The 27,031-nt window shown below is 36.9% G+C and overlaps 2 long non-coding RNA genes across 2 annotated transcripts; one reads left to right on the top strand and one right to left on the bottom strand.

The window, feature by feature from the left end:
* The first annotated feature begins 1,188 nt into the window (after positions 1 to 1,188).
* Positions 1,189 to 6,736, top strand: LOC139076987 (uncharacterized). The gene is made up of 3 exons (XR_011529074.1): positions 1,189 to 1,311; positions 1,790 to 1,844; positions 4,920 to 6,736. It is a non-coding gene; the product is annotated as an uncharacterized lncRNA (long non-coding RNA).
* Positions 6,737 to 7,505: 769 nt separating this feature from the next.
* LOC139076988 (uncharacterized) lies at positions 7,506 to 14,753 on the bottom strand. The gene is made up of 3 exons (XR_011529075.1): positions 13,366 to 14,753; positions 11,729 to 11,837; positions 7,506 to 10,121 (listed from the first exon to the last, which is right to left on the bottom strand). It is a non-coding gene; the product is annotated as an uncharacterized lncRNA (long non-coding RNA).
* Between the last annotated feature and the right edge of the window lie 12,278 nt (positions 14,754 to 27,031).

Here is a 27,031-nt window from a genome sequence, read left to right as displayed (position 1 = left end):
CCATAAACTTGAGACGTCCTGTTTTTCACCTCTCAATAGGCGAGGCTGGGCTGAAGATGGTTGAGTAAGTACATTTCTCTGCCAAAGTTAAGATGATGAACCACGGGTAACCTCGGCAGAATTCTAGTCACCCACTGAAAAGCTGTTAGTGTTTGGTTATTGAGGATCGTCCAAACCATTTTCCTCACAAGTTGGACCCATTCTCTTCGAGGGGCAAGTGCAGCTCCCGTTGCGAGGGCTGCAGGGAGCTCTGTGGACACATTGGCACTTCACGGCACTGTTAGGTCCATACTGGCCTGACCTGCATTCTGTGAGGGAAAAGCAAAAACAAGAGCAATTCAAATATGCTTTTCTATCACACCATCTTTTTACTACTATTTCTTGGAATTCAATAAGATAATGATAGACTTGTAAAGAATTCTGGTTAACCATGTGGTATCTTTTTCCCATGCTAGAATGTTACATAATAAAAGTAAGGATTTTAATGGAAAACAGGAGGAGGCTGGAGAGTGTCAAGGAAGTTAGTGACAAAATTGAAAAGAGGAGAAGACAGGACAGCAACTTATATTTTTAAAGTGCATTCTCAGAATTAGATTATTCAATAGAGTTTATCGCACTGGCATTGTGAGGGACACAGGGAAAATGGATTAGTTGTCTTGAGGTCAGAAAAAGGCAACAGTTGCCCAGAACACACAATATATGAAATTTGTTTTTAGGTTGAAAACACGATTATTTGTATTTATGTTGTTAAAAATGAAATGGCTTTAAATTCAACTCTTCTATCTCTTAAAATATGTCAAAAGGGCCATGGATCCCCTGTGTACCCACCTCTGTGAAATCCTGCTATATGTACTAAAGTGGTAGAACTATTTTTAAATTGAATTGCATTGTGAGTGCAACCAGTAGAGAAATGAAGAGTGGGGATAAAAAGTGTTAGCTTTATCAAAATAACTAAGCGTGGACTAAAAAGCCCCCCCCCCCGCCCCCCAATATCACATCCCAGCCTGAGCATTTGGTCTTGGTCTGACATCCAGCAGAGAATTAGCAGAGAATTAACAGGTTCTGTTTCTGAAGAATTGTGAGGTTAGGGAGAAAGCCAAGCCCAGCCCATGGAAACAGAAAATGGGTTTATATTTCCTAGTCACTCAGGCAAGACCGGGAAGTAATTCAACTTAGCAACGTTTAAGGACCATAGAAACTTAATTTTGCAATAATAATAGTCACCTAGCTCTATGCTGTTTACCAACTGGGTTCCTAACACATTATCTCAGTTGGTTCTAACAAAACCTGTGAGGTCGGCAAAGCACTAAGGTAAGCTTTCTCATTCTAGAAAGAGAGAAACCAAGGTTTGGTATGGCTGAAGAGATCTTCTCAAATGTTATGTCCCTGGTACCTGGCAGAGCTGGATTTCTAAATTCTCATCTGGTGCTCATTCCTCATTTGAGGTATTAAGCACATGCAGAAGAAAGGCCAAACAAGGGAGTGGAAAGCTGAAAAGTGGAAAATTTAGAAATAATATAAATGTGAAGATACAGTTACTAGAGCAAATTCTGAGTCTTTGGGCAACATTTTGGTAAACATTTCTTTATTGCCTCAAATTTTTCTTTGCTGGGTTGGAGATTCACCTTAAAGTTGGAGTTGGATGATTTTTTAAAATTTTTTGCTCTCTTGGCTAATGAAGGTAGGTTAAGATGAGGTCCAGCTCTCTTGCCTTAATTAACTAGTTAGATTTTAAATATGAGATAAATGGAAACTGATAAATCAGTTTTGTAATTGATTCTTTTTACAGAGGTTCAACATGAGCAAACAGTAATTCAGTCCCTTCCCAAAGGAAGGAACATGAGGTAGGTAAAGGAACTTTGCAGATGATGTAAATGCTGCTCTGAAACTTTTCTTTAAACCATCAAACTTTATGAAAATTAAAAAAAAAAATCCTTTGCCATTTCAAATTTAACCTAACATACTCACCTCTGCCCAGTGTGTGGGAGGATTACTTAATTTGGTGGTAAGACCTAGTTTTCTTGTTTGAAAAAGTTATGAGTCAGGATCTCTCCTGAGCAGCTCAGAATCTGATTTTAATTTACAAAAATACCACATTTCATGTTAATAACGATGTGTATTTAAGACATCTGTTTGAATGTCTGCAAATGTTAATTTACCAAGGGGGTGGGGAAATAATCCAATAAAAAGCTGCTACATTCTTTTATGAATTAACATTATGGCTATTTAATAGGTCCTTTACCAGAGTTCAAATTAAAATGAGGTCTTTTATCTTTATACTGCCTGCATAGACACAGCTGCTCACAGTTGATATTGCAGATTAACTGTGCCTAATTGAAAAGAAAAATGCAAATAAAAGACCCTGTAGTACATCTGTAGAGGCTGTGGGTACCCTAAAGAGCTCATGACAGGGGGGGCCTTGAGGTGCCCACCAAGAATGGACATATTAATACATAGGACCCACTGTCACGTGGCAATGTACTTGTTCTTGAAAGAGACTATATGATACGGAATTTAGTTCATAGACGATCCATAGAGTAAGGCTTTAATTTCCAGCCTGTCCATAAGCTCTCTTGGTTTAGTGGCTAGTTTTAAGCCACTGCTGAGTGCTGTCCAATAGAACTTTCTGTAATGATGAAAATGTTGTATGCTGTGCTATCCAACACTGTTGCCACTAGCCATATGCGGCCACTGAGCACTTGGAATGTCCTATGTGACTGAGGAGGTGAATTTTAAATTAAACTGAATTTAAATTAAGCAGCAACCTGTGGTTACTGGACAATGCATATTGGACAATGCAGATAGACAACCAAAAGCAATTCTTTTCCTTTCTTCCCATTGAGAGGCAGTGGAGCGGGGATGTTAAACGTCTAGCTCTGGATCCAGATTGCCTGTGTCAAATCCCCAGTCTGTCACTGGCTAGCTGTCTGTCCTTGGACAAGTTACTTAACTTCTTTGTGTTTCAGCTTCCTCATCTATAAAATGGGAATAGTGATGATAATGAAGGCACTTACCATAAATTAAAACGCCTGGCATATAATATGCAATCCATAAACATTAGTGGTTTTCTTAAATATTTAGATGAAACCACAAACACTATAAGCATTCTGCCTTTAGTGAGCATTACATTAGCGACAAGTGCACTGTGGCTTCACCAAGATGTTATGTGGATGTTTATTCTGACAAATTTAGTTTAGATATGACAAGGTTCAGGTCCTTCTATCTACCATGACTCCATGAAGAAGGCCGAAAAGGGAAGAATTCCTTCAACAAAAACGTGCTGAAGACTGTCATGTGCAAGACCTTGCTCTAAGATTTTTAATAAAAGATGAATAAACATGGATCCAATTCTCAAGAAGCTTGCAGTGCAGTGAAACACAAGGTTAGAGATTCAAATGAAGCAGCTTTGTAATAAAGAAATGTCAGCGTCAGTAAGCTCCTGAGTTGGAAGATCTCAAAGAATTCCAAGTCAATATTTATAACCCTTGGCCTTACTCTAAAAGTCAATAAAAAAGGGAAGCTGAAGGGATAGGAAAGAATATAACACTCTTGATGAGCCACTGCAGGTTCCTTACTCTGGAATACATACAGACATTCACACATACAGTACTGCCCACTAATAGGTCCAAAACCAGACTCCTTCGGTTCAAATCTTGGTTCTGCCACTTACTACCTTTCTGTGCCTCAGCTTCCTCATCTGTTGAATAGGAATAAGAACAGCAACAACCTCAAAGGGTTGCAGTAAGAATTGAATGAATACAAGCAAAGTATTTAGGATGGCGTCTGTCATCCAAAGAACGTAGCTTTGATTTATTTTTTCTTTTTATTTCTCAGAAGCAAGGTGGGGTGGGGGAGATGGTGCTGGGTGAATAGTGTTCTCCTGTAGTCAGTCTGGAAGGTTACCACGGCTTTCTCAGCATTATTGAAATCTCAGGTTCGGAATCATAGATTAGTGCTGGAAATGGAAATATCCTTAGTAATGTGTAGCCTCGACCCTTCTTTTTCGGCAGATGAAGAAAGTAAATTCTGTGATTAAATGCTCTACTTAGGGTCATAATCTATGGGAGAGTCAGTCCTTCAGGGCTATTGTGAATTATATAAAACCTTTTCCTCTAGTAATTTTTCATTAAGTTTAATAGCAAATGATGAGTCAACGATTCACTCAATCTACTTTCTCTTCTTCTTAAGACAGTCCTTGAAGATTTAAAGTATTACATTCTGGGTCAATATTTCTGTGAGTGGAAAGAAAAATAAAGTGTAAATCTCATTTCCCAAAGAATACCTGGGAACTTGGTTCTCAAGAAAACTACCTGGACTGTACCCGAATTGTTTTAATTCTAGTGATTTCTCTGAATCGCTTTTGTGATCAGGGTGTTTGCATCTCTTTGAGGTACTTACAAGGTGTCCTCTGTCAGTCGTGGTGCTGGTTTTGGGTGCCTGTCATGTCACAGCAACATACCATGATTAATCATCCTAAGGGTAATGTGACAAGCAATATTCTTTGAGTAAAGTTTTTAGTATGAAAATGCTTGTATATCTCTACATAACCCAAGAGACAGAGGGAGGTTATGCGGGACTTTGGCTCATCTCAGCTTCACATCTGGCTCCGGTTCTCCCAGGTGGGAAGAGGCATTTTCCAGTTACTGGATGGCAGAAGGTTTCTCCTTCCCAGTCACAAAGTTAATGGCAATTGTTCCCAAACATTCCAGGTGAACACACTAGCAAGGAAAGAGAAATGCTAAAAAATTAACCCTTTGAGCTTTCACTGATGTACCTAAACTGAGATTAAAGATACAATTTCCTCAAGATTGAGCCCAGATAGCAAGTGGGGTAAAATGAGATTTGTTGGTCAGAAGAAAAGAGGACAATTTTGGAATTCTCAGAAAGAAGTTTCATTTTAAACATGATTTCACTTTCAGGTCTTCAAATCGCCTTACTTTGACGCTTGTTTGTGCCTGTTAGAACGCATGGAAGCTTTTTGAAGACAGAAACTTAAGGAAGGAGACTGAGTCTACTAGCCAAGTGCATTACTTTTAATATTTTTCCTCAAAATGTTATTTATTTAGTTACTGTCTGTTTCCCCAGAAAACTGTAAACTCCACTTATATTCCCAGAACTTAACACTAAATGATAAACGAATAAATGATTAAAGGATGGACAAGAGATACTATATGTAAAGCTCTGGCAACAAATGAGGACATGGCATGGGACTAAGATATAGATCCTTTTTAAAAGCAATAACTTTGATTCACATAAAGTCAAATTACCACTAACATTATATTATCATTATTGTGGTTGTAGTAACCATATGCACAACAGTGTACATAATCCAAACAAAAATGGGACTTCGAGTTATTTGCTGAGTCCTGTGTAGTTTAGCATTGCTTGGAATGGGCATGATCAGAGTCTTTTAGGGCTTTGTAATGTTTTATTTCAAACTGAGTAGCCCAAATTCTCACCTCTATATCTTCATCTATATTCACAGCTATCATAACTTTCTAGTGATAATGTCTAATTCAAGTCTTTAAATTTTTTTGATAAAGTCTTTATATCTATTTCAACACTATTGAACCCAATACATGGCATTCCTCTAAAAGCATTTAATAAAATGTTTACTCTCATTCAGAGGTAGAAGCCTTGTCCATTGAAGACTAACAGCATTAGTGGTGTTTTGAGATACTAAACGATTTCATTTAGGCAACAATAAAACTTTTGGCCAATCAGCAACAAAATCAGAAGGACTCATTATTATATTGGCTATAGAGTGAATTCCTGTCACTTTAATGTCGCAGTGGTAAGATAAGGTGATTATTCTATGTTTTCATTTGGTTTACACGTTTGCTCTCAGATGGAAAAATCTCACAGTCACACAGGATTCCTACATTCACAGGCTTAAAAAAGCTCTGGCTTTACCTTTTTCACACTGGCTGCCATGGAAACCTGCTGGACAAATGCACTGTCCACTTGCTGCATCACAACTGGCTCCATTTTTGCAGTCACAGATGTGAGCACAATTCAAGCCATAAAATCCAGGAAGGCATGCTAGAAAATGGAAATGTCAAAATGCTATTTTGGCTTTAAGAATAAACTGAAGGAAAATTAAAGGATATGCTCTAGGTCATTTGTTTCTCAGGACCAAAGGAGATGAGAGCAGAGAATTGGAAAGTAAGGAAAAATTCTATGGAGAAGTGTATTGACAATAGTTTAGTCATACAGATAAAGGAATATATAAGTGTCATTTTCTACAACTAGTCTAGAAAAATTCGTAAGAAAATTTAAAATAGTTTCAAGTAGATAAATTTTATTTGCCATGCAATGCTATAGTCAGCCAAAGACTTCAACAAAATCTTCCATTAATCTAAATTCCTAAAAAAGCAATGTCTTTAAACTTCAGATCCAGGATAAATTTAGTGAGAATGGTTTGGGATTAAATTCTTTAAATAAATAAGAGAGTATCTGTGAGAGGTGATTCATATAGCTCTTGATATTTGAAGTCAAGGAACGGATGACAGAGGTGGGTATGAGGGAAAGTGGGGAGAAAGAGAAGAAAGGAGACAGCGAATAAAAAACAGAGAATATGATGCATATACAGTAGCTGAACAACTTTCAAGGAAGTTAGATTTTAAAGTCAGTGAAATTTAATCTTTGAAAAACTTCCTTAGATGGCCCATAAAGTACAGTATAGAATTGTCTCTTAGTGAGTCCAGTATAACCTGTTTTTCCTCCATGGTTGGAGAAGATCAATATTTTTGTGGCTGAAGATCAGAAGAAGTAATTGGTTTACACTTAGAGACCATGTAGTTCTTTGAATCCTAAAATTGTCACCTGCTGGGGGAGATGCTCACCCTGAGAGAGCTGTGTGAGAGCGAAGCTTGACTGCAGACAAAAGATTCCCATTTCCTATCTTGAGTTTTCTCCAGGGCTGTGCTCACTACTCACCAATGGAAATGGGAGGGGGATGACATTTCCTTGCCCTTCAGTCATACTCTCCTCTCTCTCTCTCTTTCTATCTATCCATCTCTCCCTCTTTCTTTCTTCGTTTCCTCCCACCTCTCTTTCCAGGCACCTGTTGGATTTGCCTAGGCTTTATGTGTATGACACTTCTTCAGCATGAATGGAGTTACTCAGGACAAAGTCAACATTAGCAAAAACTTGCATTCAGGGAGCAGAAAAAGGAGGTAAAACCAAAAAGAGATAAGGAATAAATTATTTTGTATAATATATACTCCATATATTAAGGTATTAATATATATTCCATTTTATGATCTCATTATAATTCTTAAAAATGAGTAATAAAAGAAGATTCAGTGCAGGATTTCTTTTGTTGGTTCTTGTATAATCGTTTATGCAAATACATAGAAAATTCAAATCTCCTTTATCCTTCTTATTTTAATTATATATAAAACTGAGCTCATAAAGGTTGTCTTGCTTGACTTTTCCATTTCTTTAAATAATACTATTATTTTTTCCCGTTCCCTGACTTAGAACTTTAGAGCCATCTTTGATCCCTCCATCTTCTTCATCTCCATGTCAAAATCAATCAAATACTCGATCAATCAATCAAATCAAAGCAAAATACAGTTAATTGGTCTCCCAGAATATTCTCTGTTCATTAATTTTTTATTCCAGTCCAGATTTCTAAAATCCTAGACTATCACTATAGCTTCCAACATGGACATTACTGATGGCTCCTTTTCCTAATCATCAATAATATACCTACTTTACAGATTTATTTCACCAGAGTGATGTCTCTTGTCTGCTCAGAATCTTCCTTGACACTCCATGGCATGTAGAATGAAATTTATGGGTGTTGAATAGATATTCTTTTCCTCTCTTTTACCTCTTGTTATTCCAATTTTGAAAACAAAATAAACAAGCAAAATCCACAAGATATTTGCTTCCATGTGCCCTGACACAAGAAACCTTAGAGTGCTTGGTGAGAGCCAGAGCTTTAAAAACGGGTCAAAACAACTGGGAAACATTTTAGATATTACTAAGAGCACTTCAGAGCCTTTAAAAGGTTCTTTACTTCTAAATAATTAATATGCATCTATCTTTTGCCACATGCCTCAATGCTAAATGTTTACATATATTCTTCTCATTTAATTCCAGTGATAATCTTTAAGGTAAGTGTTATTGTTATTCCCTTTCTGTAGATGATGAAACTGAAGTTTATAGAAGTTAATAGTTTATACATATTTACATGGCAGCACCAGGCCATATATGACTAATCGTAGACTTCAAGCTCTCACATCTTAATCTCTTAACTGTGTAATCCATCAGAGCTCTCTGACGTCAAAGGCAAATTACTGTATAACTCTCCCTTTTCCTAATTTTAGCTGAAAATATTGAGTCCAAATGAAGAAATGATATAAATAAATATGTTCAAAGGGAACTTGAAGGCAGATCTTTCAGAGGCGAGCCTAGATTAACTTGAGACAAATAAATAGCTTCCGTGTCTATATTTTCCCTAAAGGGACCCAGAGGAAGGAGAATTATTTTGTTCAAAAAGACCAGCAGTTGACTCCTCTGGGTATGACTACTCCAGGTGATCAAAACCACAGAATCGTGTTTTGGGTAGCAGTACCAAAAAGAATAAACAACTCCAATTGCTTCATCAGGGCAGTTGTCAACATCTAGAACTTAAATTAGAGCTATGAAATAGATTGCAAGAATATACACTAAAATATTAACAGTTGTTCTAATTTGATTTAATGTGAGTGCACTATCATGATTTTAAAAAATTTTTAAAGCTTAAAACTTATCAACACCATAATATGCCCACTCATTTTCTCTGTTTACCATGTTCACAGTTTCTTCCATAGTTATCTTGAAGGCACCCACAGCTTCCAGAAAACCTGTTGCAAACTCCATTCTTATGACAGAAGCAGTTAAAATGGCAGCGTGGGCCATCATAACCAGGAGAACATTCTAGAAAAGAAACAACCTGAGCATTACTTCTGGTTAAGACAATGGAATTTGTAATGAGTTCAAAGACAGAAAAAAACAATAAAATTAATGAAAAAATAAAAGCAGACAAATCATTACCTAATCTAATCAAGATAAAAGAGAGAAAGCATAAATATACAGAATTTTTAAAAAATGTAGAGGGCCAGCCTGGTGGCTCAGTGGTTAAGCGCACATGTTCTGCTTCGGCGGCCCTTGGTTCACGGGTTCAGATCCCGGGTGTGGACATGGCACCGCTTGGCACACCAGGCTGTGGTAGGCGTCCCATGTATAAAGTGGAAGAAAATGGGTACGCATGTTAGCTCAGGGCCAGTCTTCCTCAGCAAAAAGAGGAGGATTGGCAGCAGGTAGCTCAGGGCTAATCTTCCTCAAAAAAAAAAAAAAATTTAGACTGACCATCAAAAGGAATAGATAGAAAAGTAGAATGCATATAAATATAAAAACCTAAATGAAATGGAAAAGTTAGAGAAGACGACTTACCAAAATTATCCTAATTTGAGGCAGAAAACCTAGACAGGTTAACTACAGTAGAAAAACAAGAGAAAAAATAGTAAAATAGCTTCTGCATTACAAACAAAAAAACTCCATCAGTCCTAGGTTTCACAGGGACCTTCTCTATAGATCAGATTATCACCTCACTACTTACACTATTCCGAAGTATTGAAAAAGAAGGAAAAATTAAGTACATTTTGTTGAGTATAACATCAATTCCAAAACCTGACAAAAATGCATAAAAAACTACAACTCAATTTCACTTACGAATATTGATGCCAAATTCTTAAAAAAACATAAGAACACAGAAACCAACAGCATATTATAAAGTAATATGTCACAGCCAAGCAGTATTTATTCCAAAAATGTAAGGTCATTCGATATTAGAAAATTCATTAATAAATCCATCATATTTACCAGCCTAAAGAGAAAAATCACATTATTGATTCCATAGATGCAGAAAATTTAGTTGAAAAATAAATTTACTAAAAAATTCAGTGAAAACATTGAATAAATTAGAAAATGAATAGCTATATCTTAATATGAATATTAAAAGCCAGCATTTTACTTACTTGGGGAACAAAAAGCTTGAACCAATGGAAAGACAGCCCATGTTTGCTCTTGGATAGGATAAGTTAATGTCATAAATATGTTAATTCTCCCTAAGAGAGAGTGAACACAGAGGACAACAAAACAGTAAAAAATACTTGGCTTTTTTTTTTTTTTTTGCATCTAGGCAATTTGATTATAAAGTTCATTTGGAAGAACAAAGAAACAAGAATAGCCAGGAAATCCCTGAAAAAGAAGAGCAATGAAGGATGGCTTGCCCTGTCAGTATCACATACATATAATAAATACTCCATAATAAAAATAGTACTGCATTTACGCACAAAAGACCAATAGAACAGAGCATCCGGAATAGTATTTGATGAAGGCTGCATCTCAAGTCAGTGGAAGATAGATTTGTAAAAGCTGCATTATGATAACTGAAAAGCCATATAAGAAGAAAATGGATCTGTTCCTCACACCATAGATCAGCAAAAAACTTTAAAAATGATTATAGAATTAAATGTCAAAAATGACATCATACAAGTATTAAAAGAAAAGATGAGTGAATTCCCCTAAAACTTGAGAATGGGGAATACATTCCTAATTATGACCTAAAATTTAAAAAAAATAGAGGGATGAGTGACATATTTTATTACCCCCCCCCCAAAATACAAAACAACTTTGAATCATGTGGAATCTATAATCCAAAGATGCTCCTACTGAAGTATATCTCCTGAGATTCACAACCTGTGTGTTGTCCCCTCCCACGTGGAACCTAAGCTGATCTCATTACTTGCTTTACTCAATAGGATATGGTGGAAGTGATGTTGTGCCATTTCCAAGTTTTAGAAAGACCTGGCAACTTCTGCTTTGGGAAGTCAGCTGTAACGTAAGAAATTCACTTATCCTGTTGGAAAAAAGGGCCATGCAGAGAGGTCTTAGATGCCTTAAGGAGTGTTATAGACTGTATGTTTGTGTCCCTCCAAAATTCATATGTTGAAACACTAATCTCCAATGTGACGGTATTTGGAGATGGGCCCTTTGGGAACTAATTGGATCATGAGGATAGAATCCTCATGATGGGCTTAGTGCCCTTATAAGAAGAGACGAGAGAGCTTAGACACGTGCTCTTTCTCTGCACGTGAGGATAAAATGAGAAGACAGCCATCTGCAAACGGGAACGAGGGCCTCCACCAGGAACCAGCTGGCAGCACCTGAATCTTCAACTTCCCAGACTCCAGAACTGTGAAAATAAATTTCTGTTGTTTAAATCACCTGGTTTATGACATTTTGTGTTGGCAGGCTGAGCTAAGACAAGGAGAAATAAGCCTTGTGGAGGAACACAAAGGTGGCAGGTGTGTAAATGAAGAGGTTATCTTCTATATTCCAGCCCAGCTGCCATTTGAGAGAAGAACCCAGGTAACCCTCAGAATCATGGGAAAGAATAGTAAACTGTTGTTTTAAGTCTCTAAGCTGTGGGGTGGTTTGTTACACATCAATAGATAACCAATCATGTGTCACACATGGCATAGGCAAAGTAAAAATACGAAAGACAAATTTTCTCAATTTAGGGTGAAATAATTTACAACAAAGAGTTAATATCTTTCATAGATATAGAACTTCTAAGATTAGAGAAGAATAAAACCAACAACCTTATAGAAAAATGAGCTACAGTTATGAACAAATAATTTATAGAAAAAGAAATGCAAAAGGACCTTACCCATTAGAGAAGATTCTAAACATTATTCATAATAAGAAGAATACAAGTTAAAACTCTGCTGATATGCCATTTCTCATCAGAAGTTTGACAACATCCTCTTTTGATAAAGCTGTAAGGGAACAGGCATTCTTATATGTATTGCTTGTGAAGATGCAAAATGGTACAACCCCACATGGAGGAGAATTTGTCAACACATTACAAAATTACGTTGCATTTACCCAATGACTCAGCAACTCTTGCATACATTTGAAATGTTCCATAAAACAAAGTTTAAATGATAGATTCAAAATAAAAATATCCCACACCCCAAAGAACTACAGAATTATCCAACTTAGAATTAAATAAACAAAAACATTATAGACTTGATGGTACTATTTTTAAAGTACTACTACTGCTCTGATTAAGTAATACCAAATATCACAAAATTGATAAGACCTGTCTCCCACGAATTTAGAGAGGATATCCGCATTAAAAAAAACCATGAAAAATTATTTTGAATGTTAGATTTAGGAGGGCTGTCATTTCAGTGTCATTACCCTCACTTTCAGATGGGAAAACCAAGTCACGGAGAGGCTGTGAACTTCCCAAAGGCACAGAGCACGGTATTAGCAGAGGGGAGTCAGCACACGGGTCTATCCTTGCCCATGATACACTGCCACATTTCATGACTGTCCAATTAGAGGTGAAGGATGGTGGATAATCAGCCCCATTGTGCTACTATGTCGGGCTGCGCGTCTAAAGATCTGTAGCCCCCATAGTTGAAGCCATCTAGGTAAAAGTTCACTGTGGCTTATTTTTTACTCAGGGTACCCCAAGTTTAGGCCCCCAGCACAGTGTTCTCATCCACACTCTGCCTCATTGCCAGAGCAGTTTTTCTCCATTCTGCCAAAACATAATATCATCACCTACAATTGTGGGCTCTAAATAGGATGCATGCTCTTCAACATTGCACAAAATAATCAATAGTGGTTTGGAAAGAAAATATCAGAACAACTATCAATATTTATCTTTATCCATTCTTTATTAACTTATACTTTTATATATGTTTTATAATATACATAGAATATTAGTTGAGAAGCACATGACTGTCATTTATAAATAAAAATACATTTATGGTTGTATGTGATTAAATGTTTCCTGAGGAAGTGAAGTTTGGAGACCTCTGCTCCCACAGCACTCCTCTTCACCCCTGCAGGTGGGCCTGCTCTTAAAGTGCGCTGGCTCTGCCCAGGGGCCCACACTCTGTACCCTGGTCGTTTCAAGGCCTCAGTGGAGGTTGAGGCTCTTCAGCCTCCTGTCAAGAAGCTCAAAGTTCAGCAGATTTGCTGTCCACCAAGTCTTCAGCCTTAAAAACTGGCTGGAGAGGGAGTAGGATTTAGGTCTCAGAGGAACTCTTTCACATTAATACTATTTCAATTACTTAAGGGTTTTAGAGTTTTCATGTGGCATTCCAGTAACAAGGTAACAAAATCAATCAATATTAACATAACACTATTTTTATTGGACATGCAATCATAATTATAAACAACCTGCATAAACTTATTGGAAAATGGCCTCTTCTCAGGCCTCTATTTTATTAACCGATGGCAGAATGTTCTAGATTTTTATTGACTGAAAGAAGATAGTAATCAGTTTACCTTTTTCACGATAATTTCCTGTCCATCCAAGGCCACAGGTACAGCTTCCATTCATAGGATTACAAAGGCCACCTTTTTTACAGGTACATTTTAACTCACAATTTGGGACATACTTTGGGGACATTGTGTAGTAAAAACAAGAAATATCAAACTGAATAAAAATGTTACATGAGCAAACAATTTTCTCTGCATCAGGTGAGTAGCCATATCTATCTAGCAAAAAAAAGCATAAGAAAATGTTCAAATTAAAACAAACAACTCTTCAGAAGTATCCTTAGGATAGTAAGCATATCATTGTCATTCATGCAAGTCTGCGTTCACTCCATAAGTATTTAATGAGCTTATACCTACGTACCTGGTATACTTTGGGAACTGGAGATGCCCTAGTGAACAAGCAGAGGTCAAGCTCGGATTAGCAATGGGAAAACTTCATATGTTTAGTCTCATAACTGATAAAGAAGACAGATGAGCAATTTGTTCTTTAATGTTTTAGACTGAAATTTGAAAAGCACTTCAGCTTACGGTGGTGGGTGACACAATCAAAGATGCACTGCCAAGAGGAGTTAAGATACAAGTGAATAAAGCCAACCAGAAAAAGAAAATTGAGCCTTCATTGTCAGGGGGAAAATTGAATGCTATGAAGTGCCATTAATGGGAGAGCAAAGGCCCTCTAAGGCGAGAGTAACCACTATTCACATTTAACTGGTTTTGCCGTGGAGAATACGGGCCTGATAGAGCCAGCTAATATGATTTTTTTCAGGAAAACTCAAAATCCATATTTTATATGAAATAATCCAATCTTTGAAAGTTGGCAACTAATTAAAATTGTTTTTGCAGCACTGTAGAAGTCAAAACTATGTCAGCCAATTCAAACACATTTGTGGCTAGATTTGGCCAAGGGCCTGCCATTTATACCTTCCAGTTTATAGTATTTTTACATGATGATATTTTCCACATGAATTATCTCATTTAATGCTCACAAATATCCCTCTGATGTGGGTAACAGTATTCTTTATTTTACACTTGAGAAAACTGAAGCTCAGAGACTTAAGTCTTGCTCAGGCTTAAGCAGCCAGCAAAGATAAGAACCAGATTCAAATCTAGAACTCCTGACTTCTCCTCAACCATTCTTTCTATTCCAGCTAGCAGGAGAGACATTAGAGAGATTTTTTTCTTTTACTTGCCCAAAGGTGTTTGGTTAATACATAGAGCATGTACCTGAAGTCAATCTGTATGACACTTTCCTTCTTGCCTTTATTTGACTGAACAGGTACACTTAACTTTTGTACCAAATGAAAGAAGTGTTTAAGTTTATTTATTTAAAAAACAATTACAGTTGTACAAGTAATGGTTGAATCATCATCATATATGTAATAGAATACCATAAGTTAACTCTCAATTATTCTTTTTTGATTTTTGCTTTTAAGGCATATTAAACAGAATCAATGACACCAAGTCCTATACTATTAAAATAAACTTTCATCTCTTTCACCCGTTTATCCTCATATGCTTAAACATACTTATGGAATTGTCATATTTAAACAATATTTTTTGACATAGATCTGTCTCTGCCATCCCATAACCTTTAATGAAGAAATAAAGAGATCAGTATATTTATACCACCTTTTCTTATCTTCTACCTAATGCTTGCTAAAGTTATGCTAAAATCTCAACGTTCTTATAATTTATAACATTTATTTATTTATCTTGTGTCATGTAACCATAATTCCCATGTATGTTTTAAACTTAGCCCTAATTAAAACAGATTTTGTGCTCACTAATAGTCTTTTTTCATTTATTACTTGGTTGCTAAAATTTATCTTTTAACAGTTTCGTCAAAATATTTTATGGCTACTATATTTCATCAACTTTTTATTATTAAACATATTTGTTTATTTTCTATCATGCTATACTTGAACAACAGTTTATCTGTGTATAAAATGCTTGAGCCAAGTTTTTTCCCAGGAACTTCATAGGCATTGACTAACCATATGTGAGCAAGGAATATTGCTGTGAGAGATGAGGCCAGACTGATTCTCTTCCCTCCTCTTCATATGAGATCTCATATTTTTCCTTATATCCCCGATGGAGTTTCCACTAGTCTGTGCTGAATCCTAACTAGTATTTCCAGGGATAGAATGTATTCATTCAATCGGTAGCATCAGACCTTCTTTCATTTGAGAAAAAAATCTTGAATATTATATTTGAACATTTTTCTTTTCCGTTTATGTATCTGTCTCTCTATTCCTTTCCATTTCACTGCCTTCACTTTCCTCTAGCCTATTCTCCATGTCCCTGGCTGTCCCTTAGCAGGTTCCATCCTCCTATCACCTGCGTTCTGTGTGGCATTCATCTATATGATGAAATTTAATTTTCATTTCCACTTCTCTCTGAGCTCTGCCAGCTTACGTTTTCATTTCCTTCAGCTGTTTGTTCATTTATTCCATGAATCCTTATATCTCTGCATTGCACTTGCATTTTATAGAGGACTCTTTTACATTATGTCCTTCAAATTCTTGGGAGAGATTCTGGTTAATGTTTTCACGTGCTCCCTAACAAAACTTTTCTGCTCTATGCTCTTCTGCTTTTTGTTTTCCTATTCTTTTTATCTTTTATCCTTCTTACAGAATTTGCACTGAAGAAACTAATCAAAGCTTTGAATAGTGTCATATTCTATTTCCAAAATGAAGGGAGTTGTTTTTTTTTATGCCTCAGCTTAATTTTTTATGCACCAGCTATGATTTCAGTTAGTAGGAAGGCTCCTTGGCTAGAATAAAGCTCCATATGACACAAAGTCATGGGATGTGTGTGTGTGTGTGAGCTTAGACTCCCTTTAGCTGCAAGGCTACTCATGGCCCGCAGAGTCCTCTTGATCCTAGTGAAGAGTTGAAAAGATGATATGTCTGTCTTTCTTGTCTTTATCCTGTTTTTTCCGCCAGTCTGTGATGTCCAGCAGAATTCAAGGAAGCTCCTGCAGCCTGCCAATGAGTCCAGTCCTTGTTTTACAACAAAGTGTCATTAGTTTTGTCTCTCTGTGTGCACCATGGAAAAGCGGTTGCTCTGCTCGCCCCGCTGAAGAGTGTAGGGGCCCAGCATCCTCTCCACCACATCCACGTTTTACTGAACTGGACAGTTCTTCGTTCTCATGATGATCATAATAAATATTAGGATTTAGGACAAGAGAGTTCTGTAGTTTTAAACAAAGATCATGTTTTCCTTCTGTCTTTCTTTTTTTCTTACGGCTTTCAGTGGGCTTCTGCACGTTGAAGAGGAAATAAAACTCTTCAGTTAAGTAGACATCTCCAACACACAATTTTTGGCAGTTTTACAAAAGTTAGCCAAAGTTATTTTAAATTTGCTCTTGCTCAAGAGTATGCAGAAATTACTCTTTGTTTTGGGTTTCAATCTTTGTTTACCCTCCACCAATACGTTGTTTCCTATATCGCTCTATGGGAACATGAGCTTTCATGGCATGAAAGCCACATTTCCGTAGAAAGTCAAGCCAGGCTATGGCAGCGTCCCAAATACCAAGTAGAGGAAGATTGGCACAGATGTTAGCTCAGGACCAACCTTCCTCACAAAAAAAAAAATAAAGAAGAAGCAGAAGAAGAAGAATGTGTTATAAACAATATTCATTTAATTATATTCTCTGGCACCAAATCTTCCTTCATAGTTTAGTGTGGTTGATGGCTGGGTGGACAAGGTGACCCTATGGTCATAGTTACCTTGCTGACACCTGGCTCCCATTTTGCCACGTGGACATTGGCACCCTCCAGTCACTGGGTCACACTGTCCCTTGCCACAGGAACACGGCTGGACACAGTGCTGCCCATAGCGATTTTCAGGTCAAATTGTAGGAAGAAGCAAAACAAAACCAGATTTTTCTTCTTAAAACAGTTTGCCAATCAAGATTTTTAAAAACTCGTAAATGCATGACCCTTTCTTTTAACCAAATAGGTTTGCCTGACTTGCCTTCAGTTTGCTTTTTAATTTTAAAAGATTACTTTGAAAAAACAAAACAAAAAAAGAAACCGTTCAAATTGTTGCTTACTTAGTGCAATTTTAGTGGACACCAGGAATTTCCAACCAAATACCTAATGTCAAACACATATGTGACAGAAATGACTCTTACAAACTCAGTTTTGATTTACCACATGGCTGTCTTAGCAAACGTGTGCGTGCGAGTGTCATATGTATATCCTCAAGATACGTAATAATCTTGAGTGTGTTTCCTCTTAAAGTCCATTCTTGAATTTTAGCTTACACACCTATACATTGATATTGGTTTCATTGTACTCACATCTCCAAATATTTGCTTATGTATTTATTAGTTTATTTATACAGTTACTGATTTATTATTAAATCAACAAATTTGTGAAATTATCTTTAATAAATTGTATTACATTAATTAAATTAATTTAATAATTAAAAACTAGAATAATTTTAGAAATTAGTTTTAGAATAATTTAGAAAAATTAGAACAATTAAAATTATTTTATTAATAAGTTAATAAACGTATTAATCCTGCTTGCTTGTTCTGCTGAAACTTCACTCCACAAATTTATTGAGATGCTCACCGAAATACAGATAACACACAAAGAGAAAATAAACGTGTGTGAGAATCAAGCGAAGGGAACATATAGTAACAACATAGACACAAATGAATATCATACTTCTTTGAACTTGTAAGAAGTGGACTACACCTTTGGCCCTGACCTACTCAGTTGTCAAAGCAAAGAAGGAAAAGAGGTCAGGTAGAAGATCACGGGTTGCTGAAGACAAAAATACTCTTAACGTTCAGGGAAACCAAAGCTTTTGAAGATGCTTTGGTCTGAGGAAATTAGCAAGTTTCTCCCAACAATTCTCTTGAAGAACAAACACAAAGGAGCCAGTCAGAACCTTCCTTAGGAAATGTTTATGGGCTGGCTTTAACTCAGAGATAACCTGGCTGTTGAGGCTTCAGAGGCAGTGTCCACTAGGTTTCATCTTTCCACTACTTGAAGCCAGGACTTTGTCTTATTCATCTTTTATACTCAGAACAGCAGGGCACTGAGGCAGGGTATTTAAAATAGCCCTCATACAAAAAAGACAAGCAACTGCCTGAGGAGGATAAGCATTTGGATATCTTCAGCAGCTAATGACTTGGTACGCTGCCTGCTCGCAAACTCCATCGCCATTTTTCCAAAAGAAAGAATCTTAAATTCACAATTGCAGTACTTCTATCGTTAATTTAAGATCTAATGATGGTTCTTTTACCCTTCAATTGTGAAGTATAGGATGCAAAATAGTGTGCAAAAGCATAAATGTGCATCAATAAAGGATCACAAAGTGAACACCTTCATCAACAACACCTAGGACATTGGACACAATATCTCCAGGACCACCTCCCCACCATGTGCTCTCCTACCCATTTCCTCCTCGAGCCTCCTTGAAGATCTTCACCATCTTGCACACTACTCAAATATTTAGAAAATGGCAGATCTGATAAAAGCAAAATGTACTGCTAAGCATATCCCCATAGAGTCCAATTCAGTGAATTTTTAAGGGATCTTTAATCTACATCCGGTCCCTTAAGCTTTATGTCAATAGTTGTTGTTGTGATATGTGGTTATTGTCTTCAGATTTTAGGGAATGGGTTACTTTGGGGTAAGCAGGGGAGCTGCTTAATTTTGAGCTGTAAAATGCTGAGAGTAAATGAAATTGTGGAGCTTTAGGCAATGAGTCTGACGTTTTGTGCACAGAAATCCCCAGTCTGCTCTGATTTTGCCACACAGATTTCTAATCCTGACTTGAGTCCTTCATTGCTGAGGCAAGAGGTTATGACCAAAGGGCTCTCTTTGGTTGCCTTCACTGACTTTGGCTCTCAATCAAACTCCTCATGTAAGTACTCCTCAATCCAGAATTTAGGTCAGTTTGTGTTTGCTGTTACTACAGTAAATTAGTAAGTAAAATAATTGCAACAATGTTTTCTCCCTAAGTGCAGATCTTAAAAACTTTGCTTTAGCACATCCACTTCATAACAGGTAGAGTGACTGCCTTTGACTGCAGTGGGCCCCAATGAAACCAGGAGGGCAGTCACGGTGCCAATCCTGGTGTCAGAGCTGCCACCATTCAGGCACTCACATGTCCTTTGGCAATATGGACCACAAGTGCCTTTTGGATATCCTGTTGAAGGAGAATAAAACCATATGTGGTACTGTAACTGGGAGCAATCATTATTTAAATTCATGCCCACAGACGTGTGGTTAACTCAACATTTCAATGACTGTTCTCTGGTATTTTCAGTCACCTTTAAGCTATAGATTTGAGGCATGGACTTATCTGAGGATATGTGATGATATAGATAGATGCCTTAGCAATGTAGTTGGTGACATAAAGTTTCTGGTGTTGCTCGTTAACAAGATATAAGAAAGTTAACTTTGAGCTTCCTTGGAAATCTATCCACTTTTAGAGAATGCTCAGAATAGGAGACAATTCACCAAACAAGGCTATTTCTTTCCAGCCTAGATAAATGCATTATTTTGAATTAGCTTGTCTTGTCTGGAATGATCTGAATTTAACACAAGCAAGAATTCAAGATGGCACCAAGCATAGGGCAAGTGTCTTCATTTTTTATTAGTTTCTCAATTTTCTACTTTCATATCCATGGATGTGCAGCCTACCATGATGATACCTGTGTAAGAGATAAATAAACGGCCAGATATCAAGATAAAGGGAGAGTGAACAGGAAAAAGAATGAACTTAAGACCATATTATCTGATTGAAAGCTGAGGGATGTTTAACCGGGAGAAAATAGAGCTAAGAAGACAGAACTGTCTTCAAACATGAAAAGGCAGTCTTGTGGAAAAGGAGGAGGGAAGATTTTATCTCAATAAGGAAATACTTTCGGGAAGAGCTGCCCAAAACTGGACTAAACTTTTTTTAGGAGGTAAGGAGTGACTCTTCTCTGTAGGAGTTCAAGCAGAGACAGGATAAGTACATAGCAGAGAAAATGTAGCGGGGATAAAGCACTGGATTAACTTTGAAACACTTCCACCTGTGACATTCTCCTGCTCCATAAACTGGCTGGTACTTTAAAGCCTTAAAATCATAGGTGTTTGAGTTATAAGAGACCTCAGGGTCATCTGGGGAAGTTGAGGGCTACAGAGTGAAGTGACTTGAAATATTTGTTGCACCAAATTCTGCCACCTGTTAAAGATGACCGTCTTTGTTCTGGTCGTATATTTAAAATAGAAGGCTGTAGCAAATTTTGGATAGACTGTGATTTGAACCCTGTATCATCCACTTACTAGTGTTAAGGCCTTGAGTAAGTCCTTTCTTTGAGCTTCTGGTTCTTCATTCCCAAAGGGGATGATAACAAAATCACAGGCCTGTTGTGAGGACTAGAGTGAACAAGTACATTATCCAGCACATTACCAAACCCAGATAGCTCCAAACTCAGTGGTACCCAGTATTTTCATTAATGGTGGCAGGATCATTGGTGGGCACATAGCAAAACCCTTTCTTACCTGACAGGTGACATGAATCAAAAGGTTTGTATTTTCTTAAGTCCTTCCTCTTGGAAAATCTTTTCACTTGGAAATATAGCTCTAAAAGTGACTCAATTAGACCAGATGACACTTGCTTCCTTTCCTTTCATCTTGTATTTTTATGTAAGAATCAGATGGTAAAGAACATTTTTTAAGTATTTCACATGTAGCAGGTTTTAGAGGTAGAAGCCAAAGAATGGTTTTTATTGAGATCCAGATTGTTTATAACTCCCATACATATCCTGTCCTAAAACCTATGGTTTTGACCTTCAGTCTCAGACGCAGGGAGCTGCTTCTTTCCTGCCTTCTCTTCTGGTTTTAAAATAAAAAATTTCCATGATGGAGATGGAAAGCAAAATATTTAAAAAGTATTCATGCCAAAGGTTATTTCTCTGTGATAGCTGTTGTATTTCTTTATTCCTCTCTATGAAAAATGACGGATTTACTTCACATTCTCTTCTGTCATTCCTTCCTTCCAAGGGATGTCAGTTCTCGTAGCTAATTGACCCTTTTATGGTACACAACATTCTTTACTCCTCCTAAGAGCTTTTCCTCCCTCACAAAAGTTCAATAGAATGTATCCAAAAACAAAATCAGTGATTAAAAAAGAATCTCCACTGCCTCCTCTTCTTTTATTCACCAAGATATAAAATGCTTCTTTCATGTCCATCTGGCTCAGTCTTTCAAAATGTACATTTTCATAGTTTTTATCCTTTCAATGCGTGATGCTTAAAAAGAATGTTGGGTTGGTTGTATTAGAGAAAATACACCTGAAACAAGCTGAAAGTGTGAAGTTTGACACAATGAAATCTGGTGTGTACCGAGGGCATGTTGCTTCCAAAAAGAGGCTAAATTAATAAGAGTTGATTGGTATAGAAAATTCTGGAGTCACATTATTGTGAAGTGAAAGGGGACATGGATTTCTGTGCAAGGATGGAAAAGTGCAACATCTGATAAAGGGAAACTTACGTACTTATCAATGAGGAAAATGTTAAACTATGGATAGAATCATGGGTATCAAATAATCAGCATTGCAGGTGCAAGGAAAAAAGAGCTTACGTGTAATTATTGGATGAATTTAAATAACTGATCCATGTAAAGTCTATATTTGCAATCACTTTCATGTGAGTTGAATTACTTGGGAAACATAACTTTCCTCTGACATATACCCATTTTGCAAACTATCTTAGTGGTTTTGCACTTGCTATTCCTTCCTATATTTAGAAAAACAAAGTCGCCTGATTTTTAGCCTTCAACTTAATTATCCTTTTGAAATTGGGACACTGAACTTGATGAAATTAACCTACTAATGAGTATGCCATCTGTTGAAGGACAGTATACGTGTTAACCTCTTAGTCCCACAACTCATTACATTCATATCAAGAGTATGGTATGTGTTTATAGAAATGCCCATAGCTTTTTTTTTTTTTCCCAAAGAATAAGTTATTTTACTGACAATTCCGCTTTCTCATATAATTCTGTAGCAATGTAAAAGTTTGACTTCTGGAATCATACACACATCCCTTGCTCAAATTTTCACTAAACTTAACAAGGAAATGCACGCCCAGGACATAATAATTTCATTTGGCTTGTCTGAGTGAAATTCATTCTCCCCTCTCTCATTTCCTAAAGTTCCATTTTGATCATTACTTGGCCTTTGCTCTATCCTTTACAGTTATTTCTCCTGGGAAATTTTGTTTCTCTGGCAAAGAATGTTTAGTTATTTTTCATTAGAGGGTGACTTTTTTCCCATCCTTGCACCATCCTCTCTCCTTGAAGGACATCGACTAGGAAGAAGCTGGGATATGAATTTACTATTCTGATTTGCTTAAATATTAAAGGTTACTTTATACTATGATGATGTGAATGGCATTTGGTACTTTCATTAGAAACTTAGAACAAACAAGGTTGTAGTTATATCCAGACACACTTAGCTCTGAAACTTATGAATCTGTTTTTCACAGGGTCTGTTTTCCCAGTATTTGACCAGGTTACTCACACATACACCAGCCACTGTTATACAATTTTGTTTTATTCTTAAAAGAGATATTAAGATTTTGTTTGTCTGAATTTTTATTGCTGTGAGCAAGAGCATAAGAGCCAAGCTTCTAGTAACATCTTCCTCCTGGCATGGGTGAGCTTGTCTATGGCCCATGTTTCTTAAAGTATTCTATACTAAGTGTTGGGGGTGTTCTTATGGATACTGTCAATAGAGCTACCCATGTTTTTAGTGGACTGCAATGCCTTAAATTCTCTCAAAGAGAGTTATCATTGCAATTTGGAGAAATAAAAGATTCTTGGGTTTTTAGTCACTATGCAATTTCTCATTTATCATAAAATACATAGCATGATGAGTTCACATCTACTTTGCAGTTTGTTTTCTCCCACATTCTATCCCTATCCGCACGCTGAGACTGACCTGCCCATTATAAATTACGGACAACTGGTGAGGTGCCTACTACAAGTTTCTCCGCTTTCTCTGACCTCTGCCCAGAGAAAATTTTGATTCTCCATTCTGAACCTGAGAACATGAAAGTCCAGTTGTTTTTGGCTGCGGGAGCTTTTGCTTTTGAGCCAGCTACACCTTTTATGGCTATTTTCTTGAACCCTTTTTCATAGTCCTGTAATTACAGTGGATGTTGCCAAGGAAACTTTGCAGCAACTTCCAACCACGTGTTGTTTGGAACCAAGCCAAACTGACTAGTCAGGGGCTAGCTCCCTGACCCAGTCTTGCTTTTACAAGGTGAAGCTACCCTCCTTCAACCCAAGGTAGTTTGCCTTCTGAAATGGAAGTACCACTAGCTACATGTAACTTGATATTACTTTATGAAGATAAAACATCCTTGTGGTCAAAAAGAACTGATATCTTGATGTCAAGAATTCTTCCTGAGAAAGGTGACTGAATCAAATGTGGGAATCCTTCTTTCTCCAGTACCAGAGTGCTTGAAATTTGCCATAACCGCAAAATAATAGAAATTTTACTGATTTTATATTTTAGTTCTTCATTTTAAGTTGGAATAACTGCAATGATTATAAGTTCCAAACAAAATACTAATTGAAATCATTTTCATACATGCTTAATTGTGTTTTTAGCTAGTAATGTCTAAAATTAGGACAAATGAGAGAAGCAATAATCAAAATATACATTCTATGCCTTGTAGAAAATTAAAGTCAAGAGTTTGACCACAAGCCTATGTTTTATGGGTGGCGTTTGGAAGGAAAATCTAAAAAGCATCCATATACTCACAGAATTAGGAAAGGAAAGTAGAAGGAATCTACTACAGGAGTGACTAGGGAGCAAAGAACAGGAATGGCCAAGTTGAGGGAAAAATGAAACTGAGGCCAAATCATTTTATTCTTAAACCTATAAAAAGTACAATATAAATAATTACAAGCTTAAAAATTAAGTAGCTGACTGAACATTTTAACATGCTCCTTGGGACTTTTTATCATATGTTCTCCTATAACCATTTCGATGTTAAAATGTCCTAACAAATTAATGTAAGGTGTTTGGTCTACGGACTATTCTTTTTTTATTCCACAACAATGAGCCAACTGGTATTTTGTCCTTTCAGCAAGTCATTGCTTTCATTCCAGAATAACAATTTGTTTAATTTGATTGTTCCTAAGCAGATCTTGGAACTAACTTATTTTATGAATCACTTTAAATATGTTGCCATTTGCTGTATATTGATTTATAATAGTTCATGTTTTCTTCTTTATTTCTTTATCTATTTCTGGTCTTTTTCTTGGGGATATTTTGAATAGAAAAGGCAAAATAGGAGAACAAGGTACACAAGAATGTATATGTTTTCAACTATACCAATAAACGTTTTCACGGGATTTGCTGTGAATTAGAAGCTTGAATTAGCATCTTCCCTTTAGCATTCTGAATGATGACCCACCTATAGGTGTCTCCTCAATAAATTACAACTAAAGCACAGAACACACTCACGCAGATGACAGTGGTTTCTATGGTAGCCAGGCAGACAGGTACACCTCCTTATGACTGGGTGACAGTCCTCGTTCTCGGCTGAGCACTGACATCCCTGTTTACGGTCCTTCTCATATGTGCCTGGTGGACAAACTAGGGGGAAAAGGAAATGTAAGCCCAATGAATTAAATTTGTCTGTGTAAATATAGCTCTAAAAGTGAAAACAGGGAAAAATTTATTAAATAAGACCATTGCCTACAGAAGTGTGCTGCCCTATGGGATTTCAGTTTCATTAAATTTACTTGGGGATTACTTCACTGTTTGATTTTGTTTTGTTCAGTCAATTTGTGACCGACTGTCAAGGGCTGGCTGCAATTTTCTTGTCACTGAAGAAAATCATAGGGCGATGTCAGGTAAAATCAACTAAAATAATAGTATAATTCATGAGGGACCACATATCTGGATAAAGGTGTTTTTTCTGGTGCAGCCGGTTTAAATTCTCAAGGTTGTTCCTCTCTGCACATTAGCATGTACTGTATCCGTGTCACTTGTCAGCTACTCTGATGGTTGTGCTCTTTTCTTTTTACAGGCAGAGCAGCAAAAGCTTTCCCTCCAACTTCCAAATAATGTCATGCCGTTTTGTTAAGAAAATAAAAAGGTTTTCTGGGTATTTTTCAGCATACAAAATGGAGTCAAGTAGACATTTTGAGTTTCATGGTTGTGTCTAATGACAATTCAAACAAATGCAGTAAAAAAAGATCAGAAAAGTTGGTTATTATATATCCTGCAGACCTAAAATTGAAGAATAATTTCTGGAACAACCTTTTGATTGATCACCTAGGGGTTTCGGCATCATGATAGAATGAAGCTGTTTTCAAAGACTTCGCATTGAGAAGGTATTGACTGTCTTGTTCGCTGCATTCATGTTTTCTGTTTGCCGTCCCTGCGTGCCTACAGTGTCACTGTGTTCTTAGCATCTATTATCCTTAAGAATATTTCATCTTCTAGTTTTCTTTAAGTAAAAATGACAGCAGTGGTAGAAATTCTAACTTTAAGGGCCATTGGTTCCTTGCTTAGTATTAAAAACAAAGACTGATGCTACACAAGGTGATTAATGATAAAATAGGGTTTTCCTCTCTTTTTTGAGCGGAATGTGTACAAAGAGAGCGTTCGGTGGAATCTGACTCAGCATAGGAACAATTATTTATGTTGTCTGCTGTTGGTCTAGACATTCTTTTATCCAAGAATCAGTGATTGTTCAAATATGTATCAATAAAACACTTACCCCAAACTTGCCAGGTATGCCAAAAAGCACATCTGGCTTTACTGCCTGAAAAGTTTATTCACTTTTGTTACTAGTAAGTGGCTAAACAAGAAGAACTGATGATGGCATTCCAGAGCGGACTGGGAGTGGAAGTGTGTGATGTTCTTATTTCCTTCACTTCATCGGCAGTAAATGCATGAGGGCATCATCTATATTCCACTGTGACGTGACGAAAAGAGCTCCCTAATGGAAGATTTCCAACATTAAAGGCTGACAAACAATCAGAAAAATCAAAATATGTTTCATTAGGGCTTCTGACACCTTTGGAAACCAAAAGCTGCAGTTAATACAAATTCTTTACATCACTGGAAAGACTTGTTTTTGCCAGTTTTACGTGCACATAAAGCTTGATCTTCCTGCAGCAAATACAGGTACAAAACCCTGTGCTCTGTGGAAATTAATAACGTTGAGTAAGTGGCTGTACTGAATACAAGGGTTTGTGTAAAAAGTTCCAGTGTTCCAGTCTTTTAGCCATCTCCAATCATGAGGTATGGGACCCACTGGCATAGGGCTTTGAGGGAAGGGACATTTGGACTGGTCTGCTTTGAGAGACAGCCGTCATGCACATCGTGCTGGTCTGCAAGCATCCTCTGAAGGTTGTGTGGTGTAGAGGAAATGGTGTGAACCTTGGACCAGGTGGGCCCAGCACTGCCACTGACCTTGTCTCTAGCTTTAAACAAGTTATTTAAGCTCTAAGACCTTCAATTTCCTTTTCTGTATAATGGGATCAATAAAATCTGTCTCATAGATGGTTGTGAGGAGTAGTCTAGTGGACATAGTAACATATGGGAATCTCATATTGCCTCAATAAAATTTGTTTCCTTTCCACTGAAACACTTGTATTTAAAATCAGAATCAATTGTTCAACAAAGGTGCTGT

This window comes from Equus przewalskii, chromosome 18 (genome assembly GCF_037783145.1).
Source record: "Equus przewalskii isolate Varuska chromosome 18, EquPr2, whole genome shotgun sequence".
In the NCBI taxonomy this organism is placed as follows: Eukaryota; Metazoa; Chordata; class Mammalia; order Perissodactyla; family Equidae; genus Equus; species Equus przewalskii.
Note: the sequence above shows the minus strand (reverse complement) of the source record. Positions and strands in the feature narration are given on the sequence as shown.